Source organism: Gavia stellata, chromosome 13, assembly GCF_030936135.1.
Source record: "Gavia stellata isolate bGavSte3 chromosome 13, bGavSte3.hap2, whole genome shotgun sequence".
Taxonomy (NCBI): domain Eukaryota; kingdom Metazoa; phylum Chordata; class Aves; order Gaviiformes; family Gaviidae; genus Gavia; species Gavia stellata.
The window spans coordinates 809,491-821,320 of record NC_082606.1 but is presented as its reverse complement, the minus strand read 5'-3'; the positions used below and the strand labels follow the sequence as shown (position 1 = coordinate 821,320).

Genomic DNA, 11,830 nt, shown 5'->3' with positions numbered 1-11,830 from the left:
AGGATGCAGAGCCTGGAGCAGTGCAGGCTTTTATGCTGTGTTCCAGAGGCCTGCAGGGCCACAAACGTTCCTTGCTTATGAAGCTTCTAAACACGTAGTAGTTGCTGCTTGAAGAGGCTTCAGTGGTTATTCAGCCATTGCCACTTTCATCTGAAATGAAATACCATCAAACATTGAAACAATTCATCTGTGTCCCAGATTCATAATCCAATTAACTTGGAGGTCTCAGGCTGGTATGGAGGAAGATTTCAACTGGGTTTGTGTCATATAGACTGCCTTTGTCACATTGCCCTCTTCATGGTGAGCGTGGCATGGTCATGGTCAAATGGTCATGATCAAATTCAGCTATGAGGGGCACATCATATCAACTCTCAAGTGATTGCAGTGCAGATACTCAGGCTAAGCCTGTGGAACAATTCTCCCCATGGGTCATCATAGACACACAGGAGACTGTGGGTAAGATTAGGCAGAACGTTAAATGGCACAATCCCATACAGGAGAATTGCCTGTAAACCATCGTAGGGACGCAGGAGACGATGGTAGAGGAGACTCATTTCTCCAGGGATGTGGCAAAGCCCAATGGTAAGGAAAGACTGTTGTGGGCTGGAGGGAAGACCCTGTGGGTAGGAATGATGGCCACGAGGACCTTGCTTACACTCATCAGGCTCTACCACAGCCTGGTTTTGTGATCAAAGAGATGCCTGTGACTGTCCCGAAAGAGACCCACAATCAAATTGACCAGTTTTACTTAGCGAGTTCACCCCAGAGGCCAGATGCCTGGATGGCCTGCTTTTGAGGACAGGCTCAGGGCAGGGATCCAAAAGCTCATGGCTCTTTTTCCTGGGTCAGAGTTGGAATGGGGTGGCCCATTCCATGCCTTTCAAACTACAAAGGGACGTTGGATCAGGCTCCTAGGGTACCTGGGCATCATCGTCATGTGGAAGAGTTAGGAAAAACCCTGAACTCCAGGCAAACATGAGTCACCCTGCTGTGGACTTGAGTGTACATGGTTTCCTGGCCTCAGGAGTGGCAGGGATACAAAAGCTTATAGCCTCATGAAACAACTGGTGCTTCTATGCATTGGCTTTTGGTCAGTGCTTAAGGGCTCGAATGACTCAACGCACCCCAGAATAATGAAGGTTAGAAGGGACCTCTGGAGGTCCTCTGGGCCAATGTTCTGCTCTGAGCAGACCGAACTTCCCAGTTACCTCAGGAAGCTCTAGGACTTGTGCTGTTGACTTCTGAACACTGCCACTGTCAGAGGGGTCACTGTCTCTTGGGCAGCTCTTCCAGGGCTGCACCATGTCCCCTATCACTTCTTGTCCCACAAAGACAGCTGGCATTTCCCTTGTCACAGCTTGTTAGTGTTGACCTTGTGCTTTCACAGAGCACCGCTCCGAAGAATCTGGCTCCATCCTTACCACAACCTCCTGTAGCTGTTGGGAGACTGCAGTTCCCTCACTTGCTTGGAATTTTCGTCTCATTGGCCCATCTGCTACTCAGGTACCAGTGAGCTTGCATTCAGCATCCAAGCCACGTGCCTCCTTCTGTCCTACCAGGGATTCAGGCACAAGTGACCTCAGAAGCACGTTGCATTTCCGTGAGCCTACTCTGGCCCATCAGCTGCAGAGACAGAAGTGACCTTAAAATCAAAATACAAACCACGCGCCTGCTGCTGGCCCAGCAGGGAATGAGGTAGAAGGGAACTCACAAGCATATAGCCCAAACTGTGCATGCTGCTGCTTATCAGGAACACAAGCACCTAGCACAAGCCATGTTCCTGCAGATGGTTTATTGCCTGTGCAGCCAGTCGTGACCTCACAGTCAACATCCAAGCCATATTCTGGCTTCTGTCCAGTCAGGTACTCAGGTTGCAGAGACCTAAGTTGCTTATCGATGTTTGGTGGTATGAAGTGGGAGCAAAATATTTAAGTTGAAAGAGGCAAGGGCTTAATCACCAGAGAGGCTCAGCAAGCGGCAACTGCTAGGTGTTTAAATGCTTCATGAGAAAGGAATGTTTTGCACCCTACGGGGCTCTGGGACACAGCATAAAAGCCTGCACTGCTCAAGGTTCTGCAACCTTCTTTCTTGCCTCTCTTTGCTTGAGGAACGAGGTAAGGCTGAGTCCACTCCATCCTTCCCTGTGGGCTAAACAACTGTCACAGTGGCTACTCAGGTTGATACTTGGGCTGCCTCAGCTTGGCCCTTCAAATGTTCTAGGGCTGGGACCTCTTTCCTTTTCGACAGGGGGTGGCTGGGGAGAGCTGGGAAGAGGTGGGTTCTGTCAAGCAGAAGGGGATCAGTGGGGCTCAGCTGCAGGGAGGTCTGCTTGCCAAAATTTCCACCTGCAGTAAATGGTCTCTCCTAAATAAACAAGTGTACCCAGTGCCTTCTTCAGTGCAGCAATATTTCTTTTAGAGATGGTGTTTTAGAGATGGTCTTTCCACAGGTGCTCTATACACACTGTGCTGGGTCCTATTTGAAAAGTGGGTCAGCATTCCTGTGCTGTGCAATTCGGAGGCCATGAAGAGGCCTGTGTTTTTACACAGTGTCACACCTATTGTGCATGTCAGCAAGATCAGCTGCAGGCACTTTCTGGATGTGGAGCTAGAACTGGGAATGGAGGACAGCAAAGAGTGCCTCAAACAGATCTGAGAAACAGAAAGACAGGCTGACATTGGGGTTGGTGTTTCCTCTCTGCTCCATGTTTCAGGTTTGCCTCCCTCACCAAGAGATGTCTTGCTTCAGACCCTGTCTCCCACGCCCCTGCGGTGCCTCTGGCCCAACCCCACTTGCAAGCAGCTGCAGTGAGCCCTGTGTCGCCCGCTGCGCTGACTCGACGGTGGCCATCGAGGCCTCCCCGGTAGTGGTGACCCTGCCGGGCCCCATCCTCACCTCTTTCCCTCAGAGCACAGCCGTGGGATCCTCTCTGTCAGCTGCTGTTGGGAGCTCCCTGAGTGCCGGGGGGGTTCCCATCTCTTCTGGGGGCTCCCTTGGTCTGGGGGGGTCGGGGCTGTGTCTGCCTCCACTCCACTGCAGTCTGAACTGCTGAAGCTGGTGAATCATCCCCTTTGCAGCAGGAAGGAAGACGAGGACTCTGCAGAAGGAGCATGGCCATGGCTTGCAGACGGGCTGGGTATCCTCATCCCATGTGGCAGGAGGGACCTGCGCCCGCTGCTCCTCGCTGCACAGCAGGCCTCACCATCCCTCCTCTGCCTCTGCTTTGCTCTGAGCTCCTTGAGAAAGGGCTCGTTCTCTTCTGCTTTGATGAACCTCCTGCTGACAGGGGGAGGGTGCTGGAGTTAGGGACTGCTCTTGGTGGGCTGGGATTGCCACCAGGGAGAGCAGAATGGGAAAAAGCATTTTGGTGTGAACCCCGCAGACGTGTTTCTTGGTCTCTCTTCTGTGCCACTGCATTTGCTCCTTCTCATTAAAGACTTTGTGCAGCATAGCTGGAGACTTGTGGTGGTTTGTTCTCTTCCCCCCTGAGTTGGCCAACGCCTCTGCAAGGAAGTGCGAGAACCTGTGTAAATCACTGCCCATGGCAGTGATTGTTTCCCCTAGCATTGGGCATTGCCAGTTGTGGGTGGAACTCTATGAACTGATACCAGAGCACCAAAAATTAGCAAGCAGCCAAGAGAAATACAGAAAAGCCTCAGAGAAATGGATAGAGCAAGTAACAATGGACAGGGGTGGAAATACACATAATGCCACACACAGTAGTCCTGTTTTACTGTTTTACTGTGAGGGTGGTGAAACATAGGGAACGGTTCCCCAGGGAGTCTTGTGGAGTCGCCATCGTTGAATGGATGTCCAACATCCAACCAGACAAGGCCATGAACAGCCTCCTCTACTTGACCCTGCTTTGAGCCGGGCTTGAACTGCATCATCTCCATCACAACATCTGTTGTGTGATTTGGTGAGCCACTGCTGGATGTCCTCATCCAGGAGCAGCCATCAAGAACAAGGGAGCAGAGAGGGGCCAGGGGCCAGTACTCAGGTGTGGTGGGCACAGGGCAGGAGAAGGGACACTGAAGTCAGTCCCAGGGCTGGGAGTATGGGAAAGAAGGAAGATCACGAGTGACGCAACAGCAAGGCAAGGGGATAAGGTGTAAGCACAACGAGGAAAGCTCCGAGGGAGCTAGAAGCTTGAGGTCCCATTGAGATTTGAACTCAGATGGCTGGATTCAGAGTCCAGAGTGCTCACCATTACACCACGGGACCTCCTGGACACCTGCTCTCTTTTCCCTGCGGCCACCCTCGCTGAGCCACATGCTCCTGGCTGAGCCTGCCAGTGTCTCCATCTCCCTGGCCATCACCAAGCGCAGCCTTCCTCCAGGGCCACTGGGCCCTCTAGTCACAGGGCCTTTTAAGGGAGCGGTAGACCCCTTTGTTCAAGCCTGCCATGCCCTCTTTTACAAGACCCAGGCTGTGAGAATCTTGCTTTCTCCTGATTAGATCTGGTTATGGAGTTTCCAGCAGAACCTCTTCAACGTTGCACCTCACAGAGTACATTCATGGCCCAGCAGTCAGTGGTTTGATGCTTGCACATGCGGTCTCTGCTGCTGCTTCCTTTTACCCCTGTGTTGGACAGCCTGTCACTCTGCCTGGGTAAGTTATTGCCTCTCCTGTTTCTCACCTTGTAGCTCATACTAAGCAGCCATTAGCCAGATATCCTTGTAGTCCTAGCTGAGCTCCTGACCTTGCCGAATAAGACGACCCAGAGAGAGGGCAGGGGATGAGGTTCAACAGAGGGAAGAGCTGGCAGGAGGACCCAAAGCAGCTTGTGCTGGGTTTCACAAGCTGGACTGCCTTCCCCTGCTAAGATAGTCCTGGCTGACATCAAACCCTGGTCCTTTCTTCTAGCACACGCTTGCCCCTTCTGCCCCAGCGTGGCCTCTCCCTCAGTGAGAACGCTGTTTTCTCTCCAAGGCTGCTCCAGACTCAGGTACATTTCACTGTGAGCCTGATTGAGCTTTCCCTCATACCCTGGGACCACCACACTGCCTGCTCAAGAAGGATCCATGCACAGAGCAGGCAAAAGTTGCAATAGTGCTATCCTCCTTCTGCCAAGGTTTGAGTCAGTGTATTGTGAGCAAGGCCCTTCCTCCCAGCAGTCAGACAGGAGGAAACACATGCGGGGACACTCAAACCGATTTCAAACTTACCCCGGGACACTGAGGACACAGCCTCCTGGTGCCTTTGGACTGCTTGAAGCACTGGTCTGGCATCCGGTACTTCTGAACCCACAGGACAGGCCATGATGTCATGTCCAAGCCTAAGATACCAAACAGCAGGTTACATTCCGAGAGGGCATGAGAAACATCCAGTCACTGAAGAAGGGTTAAATCTCTACAGATTCACAAATCTGAAAGCATGTCCCGGAGAAGCACCATTGCTGACAGCATTTCTCCTCAATCCCTGGGATCCGCAGGCCCGAGCAGGGTGGGAGGAGTGTTTGGGAACAGCAAGAGCAGGGACCAATCTCTGAAGGTCTTGCAAAGAGCTGGAGGGACCCCCACCTCTAGGGGCTGGAGCACAGGGAAAGGGACAGCCCTTTCCCATGCAGATGCTGTGCCACTGCAGAAGGAGGGATGTCCCTTCTAGGGCTGAGACAGTGTTTCTCCAAGCAATGGAGGGTGTTCCTGGGGCTCTGCTAGTCTCACCCAGCACTCAGGCAGAAAGGATTCTGGGCCAGTGGGTTGTGTGGGCCAGCGCAGGCAGCTTCCTTGCTCAGGGCACTTTGTCCTTGGTTTCCTTCCTGGCAGCACTGCCTGCTGGGGTTGCCGTGGTCCCCAGCCTATTTGCTTCCCCAAGGTCATGGCAAATGACCACTGTAGCCTCAAATGCTGCTCCTCCCTGGGGGACACTGCGGGGAGGAACTGGAGGGAGTCTCTTCTCCCAAGTGACTAGTGACAGGACTAGAGAGAAATGGCCTCAAGTTGCGCCAGGGGAGGTTCAGGCTAGATATTAGGAAAAAGTTCTTTACTGAGAGAGTAGTGAAACATTGAAATAGGCTGCCCAGGGAGGTGGTAGAGTCACCCTCCCTGGAGGTATTCAAGGAGCGTGTGGATGTGGCATTGTGGGATGTAGCTTGATGGACATGGTGCTGTGTGGTGTTGGGTGGGTTGTGGCTTGTTGTTGTTGTTGTGTGGCGTGGGTTTTGTCGTTTTTTTTTTGGGGTTTTTTTGTTTTTGTTTTTTGTTTTGGTTTTTTTTTTTTTTTTTCAGGTTGGACACGATGATCTTACAGGTCTTTTCCAACCGTACTGATTCTGTGATTCTGTGATTCTGTGATTCTGTGAGGACACTTTGTGCCCCCCTTACAAGCTTCAGTGGTCAGCCAGAGATCACCCAAAGCTCCCCAGCACCTGGGAGCTGCAGCTCAGGCTAGGCTGACCCACACAGGATGCCACGTCACTCCTGGGTCGTGCACTGCTGAAGTCTTTCTGGCTGAGGACAGGCCTCGGCAAGCCAGAGAGCCACCTTCACACAGGGGAAGCGCCCTCACCTTCTCTTGAACCCACACCTCCCAGGGAGACTGCAACCTGAATAGAGCACCTTAGACTGCTCCATCTAATGCTTCTGCTAATGCGGCCTCTGCTGCTCCTCCCTTAGCGACTGCCAGAGGCAGCCCAGCTCAGCCAGCCTCCTCCTGGCACTGCTGCAGGGGGAGCTGGCTCCTGGGAGAACTCTTGCCCTGCTCCCACCAAGGGCCGCTGGCAGCTGACCGCAGCTCCTACACGCACTTCAGACCACACAGTACCCAGCACAGGGGCAGCATCTCACAAGGCCAAGGCAGTCCTTCATGCGAGCAAGCAAAGGAACCGTCAGCAAATTATGGCTCTGCATATGCCAACATCTGGACAAGGGGCTCCACGCACACGTCTGCCTTTCCCATGACTTCCTCCATTCCCTCCAGAGCCTCAGGAGATGGGAAGACAAACACTTGGCCTGCAGTGCTGCCTTGTGGATGGCTCCTGGGGCAACAAGGGTGCTTCCTTCTTCCCTGCTCGGGACCGGGAAGGCTGGGCAAGGAGGGCTCTGCCACACCAGCCCCTGGGGGAATGCTGTGCCTGTCTCAAGGAGTCAGTGTGTGGGAAAGGGGCTGGAGAGTCAAGGCAAAAGGACAGGAGATGCAAGACGAAGTGCTGAGCTCCAGTTCCTGTGGGGAAGAGGCTCACTTACTGCCCATGGTGCAGAGGAAGGAGGGCACAGCTGGGCCTTGTTGCTTCATGGAAGGAGCTAGACTGAAAGGCATCTCAGGAGGTCACTAGTCCAAATGCCTACTCAAAGCAGGGCTAGCCCCAAAGCTAGAGCAAGTGGCTCAGTGCCTGAGCCCCATTGAAACTTGAGTGTGATACCCAGGCATGGAGAATCCCCAAGTTCTCTGGGCACCTGCTCCAGAGCTTCAGCGCTCCCTGAGAATCTCTGACTGGTCCAAAGCAGCCCCCTGAGTCTGCTTTTGCCAAGGCGTGGGCCTTGCTAACAGCCAGGGCTGTGTGTGCTGGGCTGGGAGGTGCCCAGAGGCCTGGCCATGAGGCTTGTGGAGCCAGGCTGAAGAAAATTTGCTCTGCGTTGGCCAGGAATCGAACCCGGGTCAACTGCTTGGAAGGCAGCTATGCTCACCACTATACCACCAACGCACCTGTGGGCATTGCTGCCTCCTGCTCCTACTCCTGCTCCTCACAGACTGGCCGGCCTCCTCCTTCCAGACCCCTGCACACGTAAATAACCTCAGCTGCTAGGCTGTGTGTGTTTTCTGTGTGGGTAAGACGTTGGCTAGGCAATCCCAAGCTGCAATAGCTGCCGACTAGGGGAGATCTGTATCAGGTTTGGAGCAGGACACTGGACAAACCAGGACTGAGCTGCAGGCATGGACTCTGCACAGGCCTATGGTACAGCCCAGGGTTCGGGGGAACTGCTGGGTGCATGTGGGAGGGAAGGGGTCTGTGTCCAGCCCTGGTCTCCAGCCCTAAGCAGCTAGATGGAAAGAAAAGGATAGGGCTCTCTGTCTTGATTCATGCTTGATTCTCACGTAGTGAGAAACAAATAGACAAACATAAACCACCGCCTTTCCTCTGCCCTGTCCCGGGCTCAACTTTACTCCTTCACACTGGTCTCCTTTACTTGCCCAAGCGGGATGCATCTTCCCTCCACTCTTTCCCACTTTTTTTGTTCAGTTCGGCTCTGTCTGTCTAGTGTTTTCTGTCCTTTCTGGAATATGTTTTCACAGAGGTGCTGGCTCAGCTGTGTCGTGCAGTGGGACCACTGTGGAGCTGGAACCGGCTGGTTTCCACACAGGGCAGCCCCTCTACCTCATTTCACAGAGGTCACGCTGCAACAACCCCTAACCCTTCCACTACCGAATCCTAGCCACATATAGTCAAAACAGTGCCCATTGGAAATACCTGCTCAGCCCTGCTCCTGGCTGGACCCACAAGTGGGCAAGGCAGCAAACAGACTAGGATGGAGACAAAGCCCAGATGGTCAAGTTGATCGCATTAGTGTTTCCCAAAGTAGCACCAGCCTTGTCCTCCTCCCCAGCTGCAGATTCCTGGAGGTCCCCTCCTGTGGCTGGCAAGTTGGATTGAGCTCCCTGGTGGGAAAGGAGAAAGACCTGTGTCCCCAGGACACCCACTGCCTTGTGGGGAGAGCTCTGCCTGCTGCTCCACACCCACCAGTCTGCCTTGCTGAGGGTCACTTTGGGAGTGCTGGCTGCTAAGGCAGCAATAGGAGAAAGCAGGGGGGCAGTGGCAGAGAGAAGGGGCTGAGAGAAGAGGAGGGCCACGTGCGAGGGTGCCCAGAGAGCTAGAGCAGGGCATGTTCAACCTTGCTGGGAGAGGCAGCAGCTGTCAGGAGCAGGGGAAAAAGGAATTAGCAGAGGATGGTTTCGATCCATCGACCTCTGGGTTATGGGCCCAGCACGCTTCCGCTGCGCCACTCTGCTCCCCCCAGCACTTTAGCTGGGACCTCCCAGAGCCCTGCCTGATGCTCCCTGGCACTGCCAGCACTCATGCCACCTTCACTTCGTCTATCCCGTGCCCTCAGCGGGACAAGAACATTGTCTCCCTGGAAAGTTCACCTTCTTTGGGCCTCTGGTGAGTAGCACAAGGGCCTTGCTTTGCCCTTCTCCCCACATCTCCTGCCCATAGCCCTGGATGGGGATTTTCTCTTTGACCTCCCAAGCTGGCTCACAGGTGAAGAAGGAAACCCCGGAGCGAGGGGTCAGCCTTGTTTCTTTGCAGGGTGGAGAGGAGCTGCTCTCCAGTGAGCTGATGAGGGCTGCAACCCTGCCCAGAAATGCAGCTCCCAGGGGCGTGCAGGTCTGTGCTTGGCATAAAAGTCAGATCTTTGCTGGCTGAGGAGGGAGACAAGGACGCTGTAGCATAGAATTACCAAGGCAAATAATTCTCTTATTATAGCGATGCACATAGCCGTGCCCCAGCATATTGCGTGGAGATCCCCAATATAGAGGAAATCAGGGTTTATGTATATTTACAATACAGTTGTGTTGACCAAAGAAATTACTCATGTTAAGGGTTCAGCTAATCAGCTACTATTGCTCACAAAATCAGTATGTGCTTCTCCTGGGCAGGTGGTGCAGATGTATGATCAGGGGGGTCTTAATCTTCATTGTTCTAAGCTAACATCCTGTTCTGGTGGAGGGGTTTCATACTAGATTCAGGTAGATTGCTGTTCTGGGCATGGTTATATAGCTGGAGTTTTCTTTGAAAGACAAATCTCGGGTTGTTTTATAGTCCGTATGGGTTGTTCTCAGCCAGTGAGAGCCAGTTTAGGTTTGGTCTTCAGGTCACGTGGACCCTGAGGTAAAAGGTCTTATTCCTAGGCAGATGTTTTTCTTCTAAGCAAGTTGTATAGCTGTTAGCGCCTTGCCTTTCACACCAGCTGCAAAGGCCTTGCCCTTCACACCAGCTGTGAAGGTCTTTCCCTGCCTGTGCTGTGCTGTGATCCCCCACAGCTCCAGACTTGTCCTTTTCCTGGCGCAGCCCTGCCCTTGCTGCTCCCTGACAGCCAAGGGTTGCCCCTGCCACCATGCAGTGTTCCAGGGAGTCAGAGAAACCCCAACCCCTCCTCTCCCTGCCTGGTATGGATCCTGCCCTGCCCAACACTGCTGGGGGTGGAGGTGGCTCCCAGCCACCCCAGGGCAGGGCTGGATGAGCTGGACTGCCTGGTGCCCTGTCTTAAATGCTGCAAGGCATCCCAGGAAGGCTCTGGGCAGCCTGAGCTGGTAGAGCCTCTCGGTGAGGCTCTTCCTGCCACTTGCCTCCTGCTCCACACCAGTCTGCCTTCATGACACCTAAAGTGAGGGGCACTTTGTGAGTGCTGGCAAGGTGTCAGATCGATGAGGTGTCTTCCCTTCACCTTCAGCAATGAGGGCCATGTTGTGCAGGCTCTCTCTGGAGATGAGCTGCTGCAGTTTCAGGTGTAGGGAAGACAGCTGCTGGGGCTGTGCTGCTTGGGAAGTCAGGTGAGATCAGGCTCAGCAACCAACAAGAGTGGACCTCTTTTCATGGCTCATACTCAGCACCTGTCCATTCTCTTCCCCATCCACCCAGGAATTTCCCATCCATCCAGGAATTTCCCATTCATCCAGGAATTTCGGGGGTGGGGGTCGAGGACAAGTGCTCTAGGCAAAGGTGTTTTCATTGTCTCCCTGGGCAGCAGGCACAGTGTGGAGCTGAGTCCCAGGGCTGCAGCCTGGTCAATTTTAGGGAGCCCAAAAAGAAGACTGCACCCCGTAGTTGGCAGGATTCGAACCTGCGCGGGGAAACCCCAATGGATTTCTAGTCCATCGCCTTCACCACTCGGCCACAACTACCTGCTCCAGCCCTCTCTGCCCTGCTGATCACATGCCCTCTGCAATGACACCTGGCTCCCTGGGAGTTTCAGGGCCAGGCTTCACTCGAAGCTCTGCAGCTGGGACCTTCATGGAGCATGACAGCCACATGGAGTCAGGTTTCTAGAGGCCTTGACAGGTGGAATCCCAGGGACTGTCTGGCTGGCCTATCCCAGAGAGTCATGGTGAGTGGAGCGAAATCCAGTTGGTGGCTGGTTTACAAGCGGACTCCCCCAGGGCTCAGTTTTGGGGCTGCTCTTGTTTAATATCTTTATCAATGATCTGGATGAGGGGATCGAGTGCTCCCTCAGCAAGTTTGCAGACGACACCAAGTTCGGTGGGAGTGTTGATCTGCTTGAGGGTAGGAAGGCTCTGCAGAGGGATCTGGACTGGCTGGATCGATGGGCCAAGGCCAATTGTATGAGGTTAAACAAGGCTGGTTTTTGCTGGTTGATGGTTTGACTTGATGATCTTACAGGTCCCTTGAACCCTTGAACAAAAACTACGACACCTTCCATGCAGGTTGTTGTTGTTGTGTAGAGGGGATGGCCTGGGAGAGTGCAAGAGATACATGGAAAGGACAAAGTGGAGCCTGGCTGAGGAAAAGTGAGGAGGGTGAAGGGAGAATAAATGGGAGGTGTGGATGAGTTAGAGGACAACAGGAGGGAGTTTGTTTTGGTGCAACAGGTTTGTCTAGATCTTTTTGCCAGCACTGGCAAAACAGGCAATTTCCATCACCAGATGAAAGCAGCTCCAATTCCCTTTGGGCTCTGGAGCAGGAATATTTGGAAAATGACATTGAGGAATTGGTGTGAGGAGGTGGTACATGTGGCAGTGCCTGCCTGCATGCAGATCAAGGGTGGGAGGTGGTTGCAGTGAAGAGGGTGAGCACTAGGAGTGGCTTCAGGAAGTGTGAGCATAGCTGCCTTCCAAGCAGTTGACCTGGCTTCGATTCCTGGCCAACACAGGG

General features: G+C 53.6%; 4 non-coding genes across 4 annotated transcripts; all 4 read right to left on the bottom strand.

Moving 5' to 3' along the window:
* Nucleotides 1-4,152: 4,152 nt before the first annotated feature.
* TRNAQ-CUG (transfer RNA glutamine (anticodon CUG)) lies at nt 4,153-4,224 on the bottom strand. The gene has a single exon. It is a non-coding gene; the product is annotated as a tRNA-Gln (tRNA).
* A 3,349-nt stretch (nt 4,225-7,573) lies between these two features.
* TRNAG-UCC (transfer RNA glycine (anticodon UCC)) lies at nt 7,574-7,645 on the bottom strand. Its single transcript has one exon. It is a non-coding gene; the product is annotated as a tRNA-Gly (tRNA).
* Nucleotides 7,646-8,877: 1,232 nt separating this feature from the next.
* Nucleotides 8,878-8,949, bottom strand: TRNAM-CAU (transfer RNA methionine (anticodon CAU)). The gene has a single exon. It is a non-coding gene; the product is annotated as a tRNA-Met (tRNA).
* A 1,811-nt stretch (nt 8,950-10,760) lies between these two features.
* Nucleotides 10,761-10,842, bottom strand: TRNAS-AGA (transfer RNA serine (anticodon AGA)). The gene has a single exon. It is a non-coding gene; the product is annotated as a tRNA-Ser (tRNA).
* Between the last annotated feature and the right edge of the window lie 988 nt (nt 10,843-11,830).